General features: G+C 42.8%; 1 protein-coding gene across 1 annotated transcript in view; it reads left to right on the top strand.

Moving 5' to 3' along the window:
- Positions 1 to 21,007, top strand: part of nrg3a (neuregulin 3a) — a 178,264-nt gene that overhangs the window by 119,050 nt on the left and 38,207 nt on the right. The window lies entirely within an intron of this gene.

The following is a 21,007-nucleotide window of genomic DNA, read 5'->3' as shown; positions in this document are numbered from 1 at the left end:
TTATTATTATTATTATTATTATTATTATTATTATAGCTAGCCAGCCATCCAGATAGCTATTGTACGGTATTACAGAAAAGACAAAGAGAATAGACTTAGCACAATATTTCTTACTAATGTCTACATAAAAAAGTCCAAAGAACAAAAAAAACTAAAGCACAAATAAAATGACAACACAAACACAGACAAAATGGAGGTTGAGACTCTTCCGATCGGACGAGGGTGGCAAAAAAAAGCTGAGTCAGCAGGCGTGGAAGGTGAAAGCTGCGTACATTTGGAGATTTTTGCCGAGTCACCGTCAGATGATGCCGGAATGTGATTTGAAAGAGGTGCGGATTGAGGGGGGGGGCATTAGGACGCGGATACATGGATGCAAGCAACGACAGCTCATGGAATTATGTCGTTGTCATGCCGACAATGGATGTCGCAACTCTGGCTCGCCGGCCATTTTGTTGCCCGCCATCTTGACAGTATATCCCGGTGAACTTTTCTCTATATCGGAAGATACAAATAAAGCGCAGGCTGGACCGCGTTGCTCTAAGTCACAGGTGTCCAAGTCAAGGCCCCGGGGCCAAATCTGGCCCTCCGCATGATTGTATTCGGCCCGCAAAAGTGAAACAAACTTGCAAAATTTCATGATGCTTGCTGAAGTCCCAACCAAAATGTCAAATTGTCGTAGGTAAACCACAATAGCAGTCATTATTGTTTAATTCGAATTTGAAAACTAATCGTTGATTAACTCATTCACTGCCATCACTCCCAAATGTATTACTGAATTAAAAAGCATGACCAAATACTAAGTTGTGACTGACACCAGAAGCTAATGCTACACCCCTAGCAAAATGTCCGCCGTTTTTCAAATCTGCCTTGGTTAACTCATTCGCTGCCATTCACAAATGTATTCGGGAATTGAAAAGTGTGTTGTGGAGCGCCATTCCCTAATTTGTTAGGGTTTTGGTTTTTCTTTCGGGTGGCGCTGAAAAAGCGCTGGTCAGACCTCTAGCAATGTTTTTCCCCTCCACGAGGGGGCACTGTTTACCTTTTTGCCCATGTTAGCGCTTTGTTACAGCTTCAGCTGTTGTTAAAGCGCGATGTCAATCAATATTTTATTGTATTTTGGACAGCTGCTCCCCTTTCAATCTCAGATAACTCCAGACACATATAACTTAGGAATTAACTTTATTTCTGATGAAAGAAGAGAGTGTGAAGTAGTATTGAATGTTGATGTCGTCCTACAAGTCAATATTCTGTTGGTCCTGCAATTCAAGTGACAATGACAAAAACCTTGGCACCGGCGTGGACACTTTTTTACACATGCTCTGCCAGTCAATGAGTTAATTTGTTGTTCAGAAAAAAAAAAGCAAAACGTGAGATAACCGTAACTGCAAAGTGTCCGTCAAATTGTCCCCGAGTGTGATGATGAATGCATTGGTGTTGTTTGTTTTTTTGTGTGGCTGGCAATTTACATAAGGGTCCAAAAAAGTGTTCAGGTGTCGCCCAAATGAGATGAGACCCAATCTTGCGTCTGTGTCCCGAGACCAAGGACAATACGGTTGTCATGTTGCCTTTTCTCCCTTCAGATTCCTAATTTATCCCCCCCCCCCCCCAAAAAAAAACAAAAAAAAATGGTTTCCCGGTTTGACTTGAAACGGGTGGAGGTGGAAGCCGCCAGCGGCTTCCATCGGCGCGGCTTTTCTTCACGCCTTAATGCACACACACACACAATCCAGTAAAGGCCCCCGACGTGCCGTCTTCATCGTTTGGAAACTGGGAGTGGTGGTGGGGGGGGGGGGGGTATTGGCCCGAGCCTCCTTTCTGGCCAGGCCTCCTGTGTGGCATCTGTTGCCATGGTGACAACCTCATCTTGAGGACAAGGAGAGACAGACGCGCTTTCTTGGCTTTCGTGTCGCCGTTATCTTCCGGCATCCGTGGTACCTACCTGGTCGGGGGGGGGGGGGGGGGGGGGGGGTAGCTTTGATGGACTTCACGTGCTTTGTCATAGACGATTTATTTATATAGTCATTTATTTATTAGTTTGTTTGTTTGTTGTGTACTGGTGTATTTATGTATTTATTTATTTGTTTGATTTTTATTTTTGGTGTTTATGTATTTATTTATTCATTTATTTGTTTGTTTGTTTATTCCATTTTTTTGTTGATTTGTGTATTCTTCATATTTATTTATTTATTGTTTTTAGTCATTTATTATTGAATTAATGGTTTAGTCATTCAGGGTTTTTTATGTTATTTTTATTTTTTATTTTTTTTATTTATATTTATTCTTAATTTGCATTTGTTTATTTCTGTATTCATTTATTTTTTTATTTGTTTGTTTGTCTATTTGTTTATTTTAAAATGTATTTATGTATTTATGATTTATTTGTGTATTTTTATTTGTGTATTTATTTTTGTTTATTTGTATTTCTTATGTATTTATAATGTATTTGTATTTGTTTATGTATGTATGTATTTTTTGTTAATGTTGTATTTATGTATTTTTCTTATTCATTTGCTGCATTTATTATTTCTTTGTATTTGTTTATTGATGTATTTATTTCCGTATTTCTGAATTTTTTTCTGTATTATTTGTTTAGTGATTTGTGTGTGAGTGTGTTAGTGCGTATGTGTGACAGAGCACAACTTCTGGATAAGCGATGTCAGAGCGAAATAAATAAATAAATGTCAAAGCATGGCCAAAAACGGTCGCTTTTGAAATAACGCAAATTTGCGAAACATAAAACAACACAGGTGCAAAGAAATCTGAAATAAATAACCAAATAAATATGGAAACCAAAGGATTGCGCAGGGCGCTCAACGCGGCTTTTCAAGCGGATCGATACATAATTGCTCAGCGTCGGAGACAAATTGAGACAAATCAGCTTACGGCGGCGAAATCAATGCAAAAGTTTCATGGGAAGAAATGCCGTTTGTGCTTTGATTTGGCACGCAATTCACCATTTGGACTTGAGCGGCTTTCCGGCCGCCATTTCCTGCCGCTGCAATACTCGCTCGTGTCTTGCGGGGGCGGCGGTGAGTCAACATCCGTCTTGGTTACCATGGAAACCGATTGAACAATCTTCAAATCAAGTCTGTATCACTCCCGCAGTCAAAAGTACGCCAAATCACGCTATGCTAAGCCCCCCCCCCCCCCCCCCCCAAATATATTTAGAAGTATATCAACATTGACTTTTGGCTCAATAATCTCATTTTCCACCTCAGTGCTTCGCTAATTGTCTCCGCTGAGCCAAAGAACACACAAATGCGCCGTTTACGTTTTTTTATTTTATTTTTTTTTTTACTTTTTTAGTCGGACTATTTCTCGATTCCTCTTTGCTCCATTAAATGAGTTTCTTCTTCTTCTTCTTCTTCTTTCCCCTTGAACTGGTCTGCCCCCGCAGGGAAGCGATGACCGTGCAGGTCAACTTACCCAGGCGACTCTCGGCTCGTTAACCTTTAATGAGTTGTTCGCTCGTTGGTACGTTTGTGTGCAAAAAAGAAAGAAAAAAAAAAGCAAATGGAATGTTATTTTATGCATGCGGTCAGCAGCCGTCGGCAGAATCGCGCCACGCTTTCACAACAATCTGCCCAAGGGACGCAACGTACCTCAGACTTGCTCGTTCCTTCATCAGAAAGAAACAAATAAATACAGAAAGAAATACATTGATAGAATAGTAGATAAACAAATAGAAAAATAAACAGACAAACAAATAAATAAATAAACACACACACACACACACACACACACACACATATATAAATAAATGCACAGATAAATAAATGAACACATACATCTTCTTCTTTTCCTTTGGGCTTTTTTATCCCTTGACGGGGTGGCCACAGCAAATCAGTGTCCTCCGTCTTTCGAGGTTTGATTGGCATGTTTGTTTTGGCCAAGCTTTTACGTCAGATGCCCTTCCTGACACAACCCTCTGTATTTATCCGGCCTTGGGACCGGCACAAGAAGACTTGTGTCCCTTTGTGGCTACAGAACAAGCAACTCGCTCAGTAAAAAGGCTCCCAAATACAAACTGGTCATCGGCACAGCAACATTCAAAAAAACTAAAACTATACTCACCATTTGATGACAAATACATAAATAAATACATAAACACACAGATATATAAATATATACATACCTATATACACACACATACATACCAGTGACGTGCGGTGAGGTTCATGGCTGGTGAGGCACTGACGTCATGACAGTCAGATTTACAAACACATCAACTCTACAGAGTAGCTTATTCGCCATTTGATTGGCAACAATTCACGTGTTTTCTTTCAAATGTCATGTCAGCATTCTTGATAGAAACTCTAACATGGAAAAAAAAAAGAATTAAAAAACCTGATTATTGTGTTACCTTGACTTATAAATGAAGTCCATGTGCCGCTCCTTCTGAAGAAAGGCACGGATACCTTCTTTGTAGAAGCCTTCCTGATCTTTCTTCAGTTTTAAAAGTCTCTCTATTTCTTTCAAATGAGAGATGTAATCCTCCATTCTGAAAATAAGGCCAAGCAACATGAAAAAATGACTGGATGGTTGCACTTAACTTGCTAACTGTTTTCTGTCGCTTGCTCTCACTAATTCTGTTATTCTGCAGCCGAGGAGGCGCAAGAAGAATGTGTAATCACCAGCGCCCCCTGTCATGAGGCAGGAGAACTGTGTGCCTCACCTATGCACACAGTTTTGATGAAAATAAATTAAAATAAACACTGTAGTTCAGTGTTGATAATGTAAAATGACTCTACATTATATGCACCCTACTAGTGGGCCTCAATCGGCAGTACATGTGCACCTAAAAGCCAGCAACCACTCATTTGACAACAATGAGGTTAAAATCTTAGCGAAAGAACATAGGTGGTTTGAAAGGGGAGTAAAAGAAGCGATTTTCATAAAACAACTAAATTAAAGCGGTTTGGTGGTGTGAGGTACAATTTGGATCGTTCGTACAATGGCCTGCTTAGGCAACATAGGATTAGGAATACTGATGAGGTGATACCGGTCGAAATGGGACAATCAGGCCAGTCGTTAGTCATAATGACAGGAATTATCAGTTGAGCAGCTGCAGGGGGGAGTATTTTGCTATCCTACCATGGCAGAGTCTGGCACCGTCATGTCTAGACAGTAGGGATATAAAGTATAGTAGTAAAGGGCCTAAACTACCAGTAAGACTTTAGTTTGCTAACGAAGTTTCTCGGATAAGAAGCGAAACGTCCGACACCTTCAAAGAAGTACCAGATGACGGCTGAAGAAACCTTTTCATCGATTATATACACCAGCTAAACTGTCGAAATTTAGTTCACATACTAAAAGTGTTTGAATCAAGTGTTTGAACCCGAATAGCGATATGCAGAGGGACAGCAATGGAGTGTCACTGCAGAGGAAGCCAGCACAGTTGACATATTCATTGCGCAATCCATGGTGAGGCTCAGCCGGCTGCTGCCTCACTGCTCGTCTCTACTTAGTATTTCAACGCTAAATGTGAAAATTCAGCGATTTTGAAAAGAAATCCAAAAATGGTGAAGTTAAATGGAAAAGAACGTTAAAGTACAAATCGCTAAATAAATATAACTGGTTAATTTATTTTGTCATTTGATATTTCTATGATGACAGGTGAGGCACGGCCTCACTTGCCTCCCCTGACTACACGTCATTGCGTAGAGTGCCATTCCCCAATGTGTTTTTTTGTTCATGCTTGGGTGCCGATAAAGCGCTGGCCATGGCCTCTGGCCTGATTTTTGATGGCATTTCGATGGACTGCAAATGTTTTCTTGCCTTCCCTTCCGAGTGTCCATCGGGATTGGCCTGTCAAGTGGCCGACTGTCTCGATATGCCACCCCCGCCTGCCCGTGCACCCGCCGGAACGTGCCGCTACATCGGCCTGGCTTCATTATTGGCGGAAAGACGACGATGCCTCAATACGGCGCTGCCGGCACAGATGGCAAAAAATAGGAGGAGGGCAAAGAAGTGGACGCCTGCACTGCAAACAAATGTGGCAAAACAAGAATGAGATTGAGCAGCTTCGTTCAAGGCCCAGAAATATTGACCTGAGTCGATGATGCACCGCCATGTTGACTTCATCCATTCATCCATTTATTCATCTACTTAATTATTTTACTTGTCTCTTTGTTTATTTAGTTTTGTATTTGTTTATCGAACAATCTATAAATGTATTTATTTATGTATTGATGAAAATATTTATTTACGTATTTAATGTAGCCACAAGGGGGCACAAGCCAGTGTCTTGTTGTGCCGGTCCCTAGCCCAGATAAATACAGAGGCTTGTGTCAGGAAGGGCATCTGACGTAAAAAAAAATTGCCAAAACAAATATGCGAATCAAACCTCTGAATCCCATACCGGATCGGTCGAGGCCCGGGTTAACAACGGCCGCCATTGGTACTGTTGACCCTCAGGGTGCCAGTGGAAAATGGACTACTGTTGGTCGAAGAAGGAGAGGGGGGAGGTGTGACCGGAGTTGGGCTTATCTTAAAAGAGGAGTTTGTTAGGAATGTCTTAGAAGTAAAAAGAGTATCAGATAGAATGATGAGTCTGAAGCTAGAAATTCAAGGCGTGATGTTCAATGTTGTTTGTGGGTATGCCCCACAAGTAGGATGTGAGCTGGCGGAGAAGGAGACATTTTGGTTGGACTTTGAGGAAGTCATACAGAACATCCCGAGAAGTGAGAGGGTTGTCATTGGTGGAGACTTCAATGGACATGTTTTCCCTGCCAGCATCTTACACCCTGCAGTTATGTGTTGGATTGTCTCGGGTGCCTCTTTGCACAACCTACACCTTGGGTCTTGTCTGGTGTGGTATATCCTTGCCTCTATGGCTCTGGTGTTCAGGGCCTGCTCTTGAGCAGCCAGGATGAGTGCCTCTGTGCTGTCCTTTAGGCCAGCCCTCTCTAGCCACTGATAGGACTTCTTGAGATCAGCCACTTCTGTTATGCTAGTCAGACATCCCGGGCGCAGAATTTTCTTCCGACCGGTTCGGACAAAGTGGCCATGTGTACGCGACCTGGCGAGGCGGTTTCTAAAAATTTGTCGTTGGCACTAGCCGAGCGCTTGAGTGACAAGCAGACTTGGGCCAAAACCAACTAACGGTGGCAGCGTCCAATGAGCTCGTGGTCATGTTTGATGTCATGTACTTGTAGCCCCGCCCCCCCGAATCCACTGAAGGCATTGGCGTGAATGCCATTGATTGTTGCGGCGCTTCAACGGCGGCTCGATTTCCCCCTCCAATCAACCGAGACGATTGACTCGGCGGCGAAACGCCGAGCGCGGAACAAGCTCTTCATCACCTCGCCCGTCTTCGCTCGCTCGCAATCGTCGTTGATCAGCGGTTGCCGCGGTAACCCTCGGAAACTTATGGTGGAAGCTGGGTCACGTGACCCCGCCCCCATCCTTGAATGACAGCGACCCCTCGCTGACCAATTTCAGACAAATTCCACAAAATGGCGGCTTTATGGCTTTATTTTGATTGATTTTGATATCAATAGATATTTGGTTGTCAGTGTATAGAATGTTATTCACACTATTCATACATAAAGTCCTTATGAGGATGTGGTGAACAAAAATGTTTATGGATTTTTACAGTTTTTTTTTTTTTTAACAGTGGTTAATTACAACACTTTTGACAAGCTGGTTTTGACAAACAAACACATAAATAAACAGATACATAAATAAATAAATAGACTGACAGACAGACAAATAAATAAGTGGATATATAAATGCATAAATAAATAAATAAATGGATCAATCAATCAATAAATCAACAAATCAGTCAATAAATCAATAACAATAATCCATTTCATTTCTAAGCGCCTGTCTAAACTCCCAAGGTCACTTTACAGTCACAGGATCAGTTTAATAAATCAATCAATAAATAAACCAATCAATAAATAAACCAATCAATCGATCAATAAATCAACCAATCAATGAATCAATACATCAATCAAAAATACATTTTTCGAGGGATACATGGATAGATAAGTGAATGAATGAATGTGAATGAATGAATGAACAAATGAATAGACAAATAAATAAATAAAGTAAATAGGTTAATAAATAGATCAATAAATGTATTAATAAATGGCTTCATGAATAAATATAAATTATAATCAGCCCTCCGAGACCAGTTTCTTCTTCTTCTGCAGTTGAACACAAAGTCGGCCATTTTGCCTCCTCACAGCCATTTTGTTTCCGAGCAGCCATTTGGGCTGAGATTTTTTTTTTATTCATTTACTTTTTTAGAACAGTGTTCAATCGCAATACCTTTGACAAGCTGGTTTTAAAGGGGGTTGATGTATTTCTTACCATGTATATATAATGTTTATTTAAAAAATAGGAATGATATGACGGCGAAAAAAACACATTTCTAAAATGTTTATTAACTGATTTCAAAATAAAATTCCACTTGAGCGGAACTAGTTTTCTCGGACTTGTTTTCTCCGTGGTTGATTTTGCTTTTTACGAGTAGCGATATTTGTTATCATTAACTTCATTGCTAATATTTAATGACAAAAACCGAATGGAAAATATCTCAAAATGATGTTTGACAATTTTTTTTATTTCGAATGGTGAAATATTTCTTTTGGACTTATTTACTTGTTTAACAGTTTTTGTGTTTGCTGTACTTGTATGCTGTACACATCAAAAAAAATGTGCAAAAATCATGTAAAATACGACCGCTTGACAGGTATGAATTTAGCCCCGTCGTCGTCATTGGCGTCGAGCGCCATGTTGCGAGTGTTCGCTCAGTGGAACCAAACCAAAAAAAGGAGGAGCCCGCCAACGAGTAACGTGAGTGAAAGTCAGAGAGTAATTAGTGCGCTTGTGTCCGAGCCAGGGGGGGTCTCGGCCCTTTGGGGATGACGAGTGATTACACGCCACTCCAAGGGTAATTGAATTCTGAAGAAGACCAAGAAAGGGGGAGGGTAATTTATCAGCAGGCGGCGTTCATTCAAACGCCGCCTGAAAAGATTCAATGCGTTGGGCACAAAAATAGCCGTGGCGTGGCTTCTCAACGCAAGATAACCAGTGGCAAAATTGGACACCATTTTTCTTGTTAGCGCAAATTCCAAATGAACAAAGTCATCATTCTTCAAATAATAAAGACAGAAATGTTTAATTCATTGACTGGCAGGCAGACCATGTGCAAAAATGTGTCCAGTCCAGTGCCAGGGTCATTATTACTCAAATTCCTCGAATAACTCATTTTTAAATATGAAATCAAAAATAATGTTATTGTGGTTTACATACCACTATTTGAAATTTTGCTTGGGACTTGAGCAATCTTCATGAAATGTCCCGAGTTTCATTTGCTTTGGTGGGCCGAATAAAATGATGTGGAGGGCCACATTTTACCCCCTGGCCTCAACTTGGACACCGCGATGTAAGGCATTAGGCAGCTAGCTACATTGCTCGCTAGCTACCTTGATTGCTAGCTAGGTCGATCACTGGCTAGCTTGTTTGCAAGCTATCTCAATTGCTATCTCAATCGCTAGCTAGCTTAATAGCTAGCTAGGTCAATCACTGGCAAGCTCGATTGCTAGCTAGCTCGATCACGTGTGTTAGCGGTTAACAGTTTGTAATTTGCAGAATTGGATTTTATTAACTCATTCACTGCCATTCCCAAATTTATTTTGACGTGGTACGCCAAATTTGTTATTTGGGTTTTGGTTTTTCCCTTCCACAAGGGGGCAGCATTGCCCTTTTTCCATGTTAGCGCTTTCTTCCAGCTTTTAAAAAAGTGCTATATAAATCAATATCTATTGTGTTGTATTTTGTACAGTCGCCCCCCCCCCCATTTCGAGCTCATTTAACTCCAGACCCATTGAGGAATTAACTCTTTTTTTGTCACGTCCACTCGAGGCGGGCTGACAGGACTCGAGGGACGCCGCAAGGTAGCGGGGATCGGATCCGAAATACACGGTGGAGACAGTGATTCAAATAGAGAGTCTTTACTGGGCAACGTCTGTGTAAGCTCTCAGTCGTCCAGGAGTGGTCCATCGATGAGAAGGTTTCTTCAGCCGTCATCGTCATCTGTACAATTTCAAAATTGTACAGATGACGGCTGAAGAAACCTTCTCATCGATTTACTGGGCAACATCAAACAACAGAACGTCGTGAACAAGGAAGGTGGATGACCATAAACAGACCTGCGTGCGGAAGGGTGACGGGGTGCTTCCAGAATACTCCGACAACGACCGAACGTTAGGTGTGGCTTTTATAGCCAGAAGGCATAAATAAGGGAATGGGGAACAGGTGCGTGAGCCAGGAAGGGAGGCGCCCGCTACCAGGAGCAGCGGAGGAGGCAACAGGAGGGGAGGGGCGCGCACCTGACGGCGACGACCATGTGACATTTTTTCATGATGGAAGAAGAGAGTGGAAGGTTTCTTCCGCTGCATTTAATGTTGATGTCGTCCGAAAAGTCAATATGGTGTGGGTCCTGGAATTGGAGTGACAATGACAAGAACCCTGGCACTGGAAGAGACACATTTTTGCACGTCATCTGCAAGTCAATGATCTAATTTGTTTCGCGCTCTGGAAGTAATATTAAACATTGCCATGGAAACCGTCACTAAAATGTGGCCCGCCCGCACCAAAAAATGACTTTGACACCCCTGCCGTATAACATGACAGCTGTCATTCAGCCATCGCCTCCGCAATCTCATTTACTTCCACCCACGTCACTCACCAACGACACACCCATAGCATCCCAACCGACAGCGGGAAATAAAATGGGTAAAGCGAAGCGCTACAAGAGGCGAGCGGCCATCTTCCATTGGAGGGATGACAGGACGCTTTACATTGTTGCGCGTCTTTGTTTACGGTCGGCTTTGTCCCGCTTTGCGCTGATGGAGTGCCGCATTAGCGCCGCGTTAGCGCCGCGCGTCCCCCCTGGCAGATTTAAGGCGGCATCGCCAAAGCTTTTATAGGCCAGTTAATCGCAGCTCAGTCCGAATGTGTAAATAGGACATTGATCTCCACAAGTGCGACCCCCCCCATCCTGCCCACTCCACCACGCCCCTCCCTCCCTTCCTCCACTTGATGCCCCGTTCCAAACTCAGCCTTCAATAAATATGAAGAATGAATTAGTGATGAGAAAGGAAAAGGACATTGGCTTTCTTTGCGCGCCGCATTAGCATCGGCGCCGTTTGTCGAGTGTTTTGTACGCACTGCATGGCGAACCGAAGTCGGGAGAACGCCGCTTCGTGGTTGTTTTTCGTACGCTTTGCCGCTCCTTCCGTGTTCCAAATGTCGGGAAATTTCAAAGCGCTGCTGTCGCCGTGCCAGCCCAATTTCAACGCCTTACTCGCTTGCCGGATTTTGGGCTTGGGTGCCAGAAATGTTTCCAGTGGAATCCGATGTCTGTATGATGGTTTTTTTTTTTACTTTGTTGTTTGATTGATGAAAAGAAGAAGAAATGTATTTATGTATTTATGTATTTATTTATTTATTTATTTATTTATTTATTTTTTGGGGGGAGGGGTCTTTTTTTTATTTGTTTTATTGACAAAAATTAGAAAGCAAATTTATTTTGCAGGGGGTCTTTTTCTTATTTTATTTTTTTATTGACAAAAAAGTAAAAAGAGGACATTTGTTTCTGGGTAGGGGAGTTTTTATGGATGAAAAAAATAAGAAGAGTAAATTTGTTTTTTGGGGGAGGGTTTTTATTTGTTTTCTTTTCATTTGTTGTTTTATTGACAAAAAAACGAAAGACGAAATGTGTTTTGGGTGGGGGAGTTGTTTTTTCTTGTCTTCGGTGGTTGTTTTTGTCTCATTTGACAAAGTAAGAAGAGGAAATGTGTTTTATGTTTTGGGGGGGTTGTGATTTTTTTGGACATTTTTTTTTTAGTTACAAAAAAAGGTTTTTGTTTGTTTTCTTTTCATTTGTTGTTTTATTGACAACAATAATTTTTCGAGGTGGAAATTATACAAGGGGGCACAATCCAGTGTCTTATTGTGCAGGTCCCAAGCCCAGATAAATACAGAGGCTTGTGTCAGGAAGGGCATCCGCTGTAAAAAAAATTGCCAAAACAAATATGCGAATCAAACCTCTGAATCCCATACCGGATCGGTCGAGGCCCGGGTTAACAACAGTCGCCATTGGTACTGTTGACCTTCAGGGTGCCAGTGGAAAATGGACTACTGTTGGTCGAAGAAGGAGAGGAGGGAGGTGTGACCGGAGTTGGGCTTATCTTAAAATAGGAGTTTGTTAGGAATGTCTTAGAAGTAAAAAGAGTATCAGATAGAATGATGAGTCTGAAGCTAGAAATTGAAGGCGTGATGTTCAATGTTGTTTGTGGGTATGCCCCACAAGTAGGATGTGAGCTGGCGGAGAAGGAGACATTTTGGTTGGACTTTGATGAAGTCATACAGAACATCCCGAGAAGTGAGAGGGTTGTCATTGGTGGAGACTTCAATGGACATGTTGGCGCAGGAAACAAAGATGATGAGGAGGTGATGGGCAGGTTTGGACTCCAGGTGAGGAACGCTGAAGGACAGATGGTGGTTGACTTTGCTAAGAGAATGCTAATGGCTATTGTGAATACTTTCAGAAGAGACAGGAAAATAGGGTGACCTATAAGAGTGGAGGCAGAAGTACACAGGTAGACTACATTTTGTGTCCACGGCGCCATCTAAAGGAAATCAGTGACTGCAAAGTAGTGATTGGTGAGAGTGTAGCCAGACAGCATAGGTTGGTGGTGTGTACGATCACGCTGGCAGTGAGGAAGATGAAGAAACCAAAGGCTGAAGTGAGGACAAAATGGTGGAAGTTGAAAAAGGAACAGTGTTGCATTACATTTAGGAAGGAGGTAAGACAAGCACTGGGTGGGCAAGAGGTCCTTCCGGATGACTGGCAAACTACAGCGAACATAATCAGAGACACGGGGCGGAAAGTACTTAATGTATCGAGTGGAAGAAAGGTAGATAAGGAGACTTGGTGGTGGAATGGGGAGGTGCAGGAGTGTATACAGAGAAAGAGGTTAGCAAAGAAGACGTGGGACACTGAGAGGACGGACGTGAGTAGACAGCAGTACAAGGAGATGCAGCGCACGGTTAAAGTAAAGGTGGCAAAGGCCAAACAAGAGGCCTATGATGACTTGTATGCTCGGCTGGACAGCAAGGAAGGTGAGACTGATCTTTACAGGCTGGCGAAGCAGAGAGACAAAGATGGTAAGGACCTGCAGCAGGTTCGGGTAATTAAGGATAGAGATGGCAATGTACTAACAGGTGCCAGTAGTGTGATGGCAAGATGGAAGGAGTACTTTGAAGAATTGATGAATGAGGAAAATGAGAAGGAACAAAGAGTAGAAGACGTGACTGTTGTGGACCAAGACGTAGCAAGCATTAGCAAGGATGAAGTGAGGAGGGCGCTGAAGAGGATGAAGGGGGGAAAGGCACTCGGGCCTGATGATTTACCAATCGAGGTATGGAAGTGTCTTGGAGAGGTGGCGGTGGTGTTCCTAACTGGGTTATTCAACAAGATCGTAGATGGTGAACAGATGACCTAAGAATGGAGACGAAGTGTACTCGTGCCCATTTTTAAGAACAAAGGAGATGTGCAGAGATGTACTAACTACAGAGGAATAAAGTTGATGAGCCATACAATGAAACTCTGGGAAACAGACTAAGAGCAGAAGTGAACATTTGTGAGCAGCAGTATGGCTTCATGCCAAAAAAGTATGACAGATGCAGTGTTTGCTTTAAGAATGCTGATAGAGAAGGTCAGAAGGAATTTCATTGTGTCTTTGTAGATCTGGAGAAAGCGTATGACAGGGTGCCCAGAGAAGAACTGTGGCATTGCATGAGGAAGTCTGGAGTGACGGAAAAGTTTGTCAGAGCGGTGTAAAACATGTATCATGACTGTAAGACAGTTGTGAGGTGTAGTTGCCGGTATGACGGAGGAATTCAAGGTGGAGGTGGGACTCCACCAGGGTCAGCTCTGAGCCCCTTCTTGTTTGCTATGGTGATGGACAGGCTGACAGACGATATTAGACAAGAATCTCCTTGGACCATGATGTTTGCAGATGACATTGTGATCTGTAGCGAGAACAGGGAACAGGTGGCGGAGAAACTAGAGATGTTGAGATATGCCCTGGAAAGGAGAGGAATGAAGATCAATCGCAGCAAGACGGAATATATGTGTGTGAATGAGAGGGATCCAAGTGCAAGAATGATGCTACAGGGAGAGGAGATAAAGAAAGTGGAGGATTTTAAGTACTTGGGGTCAACTGTCCAGAGCAATGGAGAGTGTGGAAAAGAGGTGAAGAAGCGTGTCCAGGCAGGCTGGAGCGGGTGGAGAAAAATGTCAGGTGTGATGCGTGATAGAAGGGTTTCAGCTAGGATGAAAGGAAAAGTGTATAAAACGGTGGTGAGACCAGCCATGATGTTTGGACTGGAGACAGTGCCACTGAAGAAAAGACAGGAAGCAGAGCTGGAGGTAGCAGAGCTGAAGATGTTGAGGTTTTCTTTGGGAGTGACCAGGTTGGATAGGATCAGGAATGAGGACATTAGAGGGACAACTCATGTTAGAGGCTTTGGAGAGAAAGTCAGAGAAGCCAGACTGAGATGGTTTGGACATGTCCAGAGGAGAGAGAGCGACTATATCGGGAGAAGGATGCTGAGTCCTGAACTGCCAGGCAGGAGACCGAGAGGAAGACCGAAGAGGAGGTTTATGGATGTGGTCAAAGAGGACATGAAGGGAGCTGGTGTGAGAGAAGAGGATGCACAAAACCGGGATAGATGGAGGACATTGATTCGCTGTGGCGACCCCTGAGAGGAAAAGCCGAAAGGAAAAGAAGAGGATTTGACTGCCAAGACTCGATTTTTCAATTGAAATGTTTACTGGGATGTCCTCCTGTGGAAATCGATGAGAAGGTTTCTTCAGCCGTCATCTGTACAAATTTGAAGGTTTCGGACGTTTCGCCTCCTATCCAAGAGGCTTCGTCAGCGAACTAAAGTCTGACTGGTCGTATTGGCCCTATTTATATATACTAATGTCCAGACATGGCGGCGCCGGACACAGCTATGATAGGTCCCTACTCTCAGGTTGGGGGGAGCAGAGGACCACTCCCTGTGGCCCCACTGATTGTTGCTACATTTCTGACTAACGACTGGCCTATTTGCCCCACTCCCACCGGTATCACCGCATCAGCATAACGAATGTTGCCTAACCTGTTTTGCCTAAGCAGGCTATTGTATGAACGATCCAAATTGAACCTCACCCCACCAGACCGCTTTAATGAAGGATTTTGTTGTTTGATGAGAATCGCTTCTTTTACCCCCTTTCAAACCATCTATGTTCTTTCGCTAAGATTTTAACCTCATTGTCATCAAATGAGTGGTTGCTAGCTTTTAGGTGCAAATGTACTGCCGATTGAGGCCCACTTGTATTATCCCTGCGATGTTGATAAAGTCTTTTTTTGAGAATTTGTTGAGTCTCCCCAATGTACTGCTCTTTACAATTTTCATTCTTATATGTATGGAATAAACTACATGACTTTGTTTTTCATTTGGTAGCCTATCTTTTGGATGCACTAATTTTTGCCTTAACGTGTTTATCGGTTTGAAATAAGTAGGAATTTTATGTTGCCAAAGGACTCTTTGTAATTTTTCAGAAACTCCTGCAGTGTACGGGACTGCTACTCCTCTCCTTTTTGTATCCTGAGAATTATTGGTTTCATTCCCTATTCTTTCTTTCTGACATTTGTTGAATGACCACTGAGGGTACCCACAGTTAGTGAGTGCTCTCCTGATATGTTTAGACTCCTTTTCTCTATCTTCAGTGCTAGTTGGTATTAGTTTAGCCCGATGCTGGAGAGTTCTGATAACTCCTAGTTTGTGTTGTAAAGGGTGGTTAGAGTCAAAAAGTAAGTATTGGTCAGTGTGCGTAGCCTTCCTAAAGACTTCTGTTTTTAGCGCTCTGTCCTCTTTTATAATTACTTTACAATCCAAGAAGGCTAGTTAGTTCTGTTGAATGTCACGAGTAAATTTAATGTTGATGTCTACAGAGTTGAGGTGATCTGTGAAGGATTGAATTTCTTGTTTCCTGCGGAAATATTGGTTAGCGTGACCGTTTGGTTGGCGGGCCTAATTGCAACCTGCGGTGAAGCAAGCATCTCTGCCACACGCGGGATTGGCATCTTTCCATCGCGATAAGGCTAAGCTCACTGGAGTTGACGGAGAAGGGGGGGCAAAAGAACAAAAGACTTTTCTCTTTTTTCTCATTTTGAGAAGCTAGCTTGTGCGCGGCGGCGTATGCAAATGAGGGGTGTGAGTGTACCGAGGCTAATTAGAAGACTTGAATTGAATGGGCGCCAGATGCCAACCTTCCATTTCTGCTGCAGTACAGCGATCGATGTCGCCCGTTCGATATGCCCTTCATCATTCCGCTCACTTTCCATTTGGGATTGTATTTATTTATTTTATTTTTTTTTTGTGAGGGGGTTTCAATCTATTTTTGGGTTTGTTGTGGTTTTCGTTTTCTTTTTTTACCTGGTGCCACTAAAATACTCGTGTCAATTGCTGTGTAGCTTTTGTGTCACCGTGTTTATTTTGCAATTGAAAATATGAGTTCGAGCACCGTTCCCTAATTATTTCGTGTTTTGTTGTTTTTCATGCTTGCGTGCCGAAAAAGCGCTGGTCAGACGTCTGGCAATGTTTTTGCCTTCCACAAGGGGGCGCCAGTTCCCTTTTATTCCAAGTTGCAAATTTCCCCATTGTGGGACGAATAAAGGTTTTCTGATTCTGATTCTGAAATGTGCGCTTTGTTATTTCTTCGGCTGTTGTTGAAGCTATCTATTCGCGAGCTATTAGCTATATATTCGCTATCTATTAATAATCATAATAATACATTTCATTTCTAAGCGCCTTTCAAAACTGTCAAGGGTACTTTACAGTCACAGGATCAGTTTTTCTGTGGGTGACAACGTTCACTCACCCCGGAAGTAAACCAAATAGATGTAAGCCAGATAACCAACCGGCTAGATCGCCCATAGATGGCCAGCTAGATAGCTAGCCAGCCAGCCAGGTAGCTAACAGATAGCTAACAAATAGCTAGCGAGAAAACCAGGCAGATAGCTAACATATAGCTAACAGATAGGTAGCTAGAAAGCCAGCCAGCTAGATAGCCATCCAGCTAACAGATAGCCAGCTAGATAGCCATCCAGCCAGCGAGATAGCAAATAAAACCAATTGAACAGTATTGACTTTAAAGGTCACTTTTTTGTTTTTTAACTGACACCAGGAAAACGTTTTATAGCATCTAAAATAGCCAAAACATGCAGTATGATATTTTTAGTCAAATGCAAAACACCAATCAAAATGACTTCAAGTGTCCAAAATCTGCAAAAAAATGAACCCGGAAGTGGCCAGTTTCAGGTCCCGCCCCCTTGTTCGTGATTTCACCCCAAGACGTCTTGCCTTGTTGGAAAATCAAAACAATGGCTTCAGATTCGGAGAATATGCTTTCTTGTTACACATCCATTTATGAATATGATTCAAATAGTTCTGAAGAGGAAAGCATACATGTTTGCAATCCATTAATGAATTATATGTGCCATTTTAAAGCAACATTGGGGGAAAATCTCTCACCCAAAAAAAGAGGCACAAAATGGCGACCTCCTGTGGCCACCTCCGTTTCCACATGCTGATAAATTCCTTATGTGGCGCTTGGACGCCCTCTTCTGGCCTTCTGGCGGCTTTTGGTTGCAACACGAGATCCCCAGACCAAACAAGTACAGCAAAATACATTGACGTGATGGAAGGACCACTACAATGCGTCGTTTTTACAAAATGGCCAAAAAAATACGAATGGCATTTCTTAGGCAAGATAAATCTGCCCGATGGATCGATGGATCAATGGATTGATGGATTGATGGATAGATAGATAGATAGATAGATAGATAGATAGATAGATAGATAGATAGATAGATAGATAGATAGATAGATAGATAGATAGATAGATAGATAGATAGATAGATAGATAGATAGATAGATAGATAGATAGAAAGATAATAGATGGATGGATGGATGGATGGATGGATCTGGTGGGTGGGTGAGTGGATGGATGATAGCTAACTCGATACACAGATAATAGCTAGCTCGATAGATAGATGATAGCTAGCTCGGTAGATAATAGCTAGATTGATAGATAGCTCGATGGATGGATGGATGGATAGATGGATAGATAGAGAGAGAGATAGCTATCTATTAGTTATCTGCTAGCTAGCTAACTTTCGACCTATTTGAGTTATTCAACTATCTGGCTAACTCATTTAAAACAGATTCCTATTTTACAGACAGTGTACTGTCGGTGTTCAAATACCTGACATGTTTCGGCGTATACTTCCGCCTTCGTCAGAGTGTCACGGATGTTGTTGTGACGCGCTATTTTCAGCCGGTGTTGCTATGGGGGCGTGACCTACCTGTCAGATCTGACAGTCAAGTCACGCCCCCGGCTGTCCGTTCGTCCTTCCAGGATACTGCTGCAGGTAGTAGAGAGCATGTAAGCTCCCTCATCCCTGTTGATGGTCCTTGGTCCTCGCTTCCGGATTTCAATGGCCTCACTGATCCAGCGCTGATGTTTGTTTTCTTCGGTGCGGATGACTCTGGCCTTCTCCCAGTCCAGGATGTGATTTTCTCTTTTGCAGTGGTCCGTGATGGTGTTCCTGTTGTGCTTGTTCTTTTACTGCTCTTGTTTGTATTGTTGCCGTCTCCTTCTCACACTCGTTCTTGTGCTCTTTTTTTCTTGTATAGAAACTCCTTCCTGTCTCCCCGATGTCTGATTTATTGCATGACTTGCATGGGATTTCATATATTGAGTTGCATTTATTTTCCGGGTGTACCAAGATCTGTCGGAGAGTTGCGTGAGCTTTGACCGGTGTGTTTATGTTGTCTTTCCTCAGTGCTCTTTGTATGCGAGCTGTGATCCCTCTCATGTATGGCAATGTTAGCATTGCTCTGTGCTCGTGTTTGTTGTTTTCTTTTTCTTTCTTCTCTGTCTTGTGTTGTTTTTGTTTTTGATCTGCTGTGCTCTGCAGATATTGGCATTTTTTCAGTGCGTGTTGTATCTGTTTTTCCTCCTGTGTTCTGTCCTCTGGGTCCATGATTATTGTGGTGCGTTCATGTCATGTTCTGACGACTGACAACTTATGAATAGTGGGGTGTTCAGATGTCCAAAGGAGATGTTGGTCAGTATGTGTGGGTTTCCTGTGTACTTTTATTTTGATGTCCCCGTTGTCCGTGTGGTGTATGTTCAAGTCCAAGAAGGCGATGGATTGGTTCATTTCCTCTTCATGGGTGAACTTGATACTGCCTGTGGTGTCTATGGAGTTGAGGTGATCCGTAAGCTATTGTGTATGTCCTGTTTTGATTTTTTTCCAGAATGTCGTCCACATGTCGTTTCTATAGTGTGGGTTTGTATGTTTCCGGGGCTGTTGCCAGAACTTTCTGTTCCAGGTCCTCCGTGAAGAAGCCACACAAGATGGCAGAGAGTGGGTCCCCCATGGCGAACCCTTCTTTTTGTCTGTATATGGTGTTCCTGAATTGGAAATATGTGGATGTGGCAATGAACTGAAGTAGCTGGGTTATGGCATGTGCTGTTAGATTTGTGCGTTTTTTGAGTGTCCTGTCTGCTTTGAGTCTGTCCTGTACTAACTGAATGGTGGCTTTGGTGGGTGTTTTGGTGAAAAGGGAGATGACGTCATGTGATATGAACATTTCGTCTTTCTGTAATTTTATGGTGGCGAGTTCTGCAGCGAGTTGCTTTGAGTTCTCGCAGTGTTGGTCCGTGTGTCCCAGTAGCGGTTTTATTATTTCCGATAGTGCTTTGGAGAGGTTGTACGTGACTGATCCTATGCTGTCTACTATGGGGCAGAGAGGTGTATCCGGTTTCTGTATTTTTGGCGTGCCATAAATCCTGGAGATGATGTTTGCGGTGGGCACCAGGTGGTTGTACGACTGTTTGTTTATTTTATTTTCGTTTAATAGAGGTTTGAGTAGTGCTTTAAGTTTGTTTTTCTTTTTTTCTGTTGGGTCTTTCTTTAATATTTACAGACAGGTAGGTCACGCCCCCATAGCAACACCAGCTGATAATGGCGCGTCACAACAACATCCGTGACACTCTGACGAAGGCGGAATTAGACGCCGAAACATGTCAGGTATTTGGACACCGACAGTCCACTGTCTGTAAGATAGGAATCTGTTTTAAATTAGACATCAAGTAGACAGGATGAACTTAATACAACTATCTGGCTAACTATCTATGAGTTATCTATTAGCTAGCTAGCTAGCTAACTTTCGACCTATTTGAGTAACTTCCGGGTTTGGCGCGTGTGGCTGCCGCTGCTCACCCACAGAAAAACGTATCCGGTGACTGTAAAGTAACCTTGCGAGATTTAAAGGCACTTAGAAATGAAATGTATGATTATTTTTTTGTTGTTGTTGCCTATACGCTTCCTGTGTGTTGCCTATATGCTTCCTGTGTGTTTGGAGATGATAAAAAGCTGATCCCCTACTCCTCGCATCAACACACTTTTCATTAGCCTGACGCTTGGCTAGCTTTGTTGTTTCAACACTCAATCAGCGAGAAAAGCCGCCAACGATTCCTGCTGAACGGCCACTGCATTCAAATTACAAGCCACCCTGATAAAAACCGCGCTTGTGTGTGTGTGTGTGTGTGTGTGTGTGCGCATCGTTACTGTCAAAGACGTCTTTGAGAGCGGCTAAACATTAGCATTCCCGCGGCGCCGGGCCAGGAAGCCCCCAAAAAGCTTGTTGACGTGGCCGCAAGCTTCCGGGCTCGCAGGTGGACGGCGCTGAAACTGGCAACCTGAGGAAGTGCCGAAAAAGTCAAAAGAAATCATTTCTAGGCCATGTTGAATCTATTTGCCTATTTCTACAAAGTACAGTGATACTTCATCTTACCAACTTAATTGCTTCCCAGAAAGTGTATCGAAGGCCAAAAGTGTGTCTTCCAAAAATTAATTCACCATCG

The sequence above is a fragment of the Hippocampus bargibanti genome, linkage group LG13 (assembly GCF_051943395.1).
Source record: "Hippocampus bargibanti isolate YZ-2025 linkage group LG13, ASM5194339v1, whole genome shotgun sequence".
Taxonomy (NCBI): Eukaryota; Metazoa; Chordata; class Actinopteri; order Syngnathiformes; family Syngnathidae; genus Hippocampus; species Hippocampus bargibanti.
The sequence above is the reverse complement of the archived record's forward strand: the minus strand, read 5'-3'. Positions and strand labels throughout refer to the sequence as shown.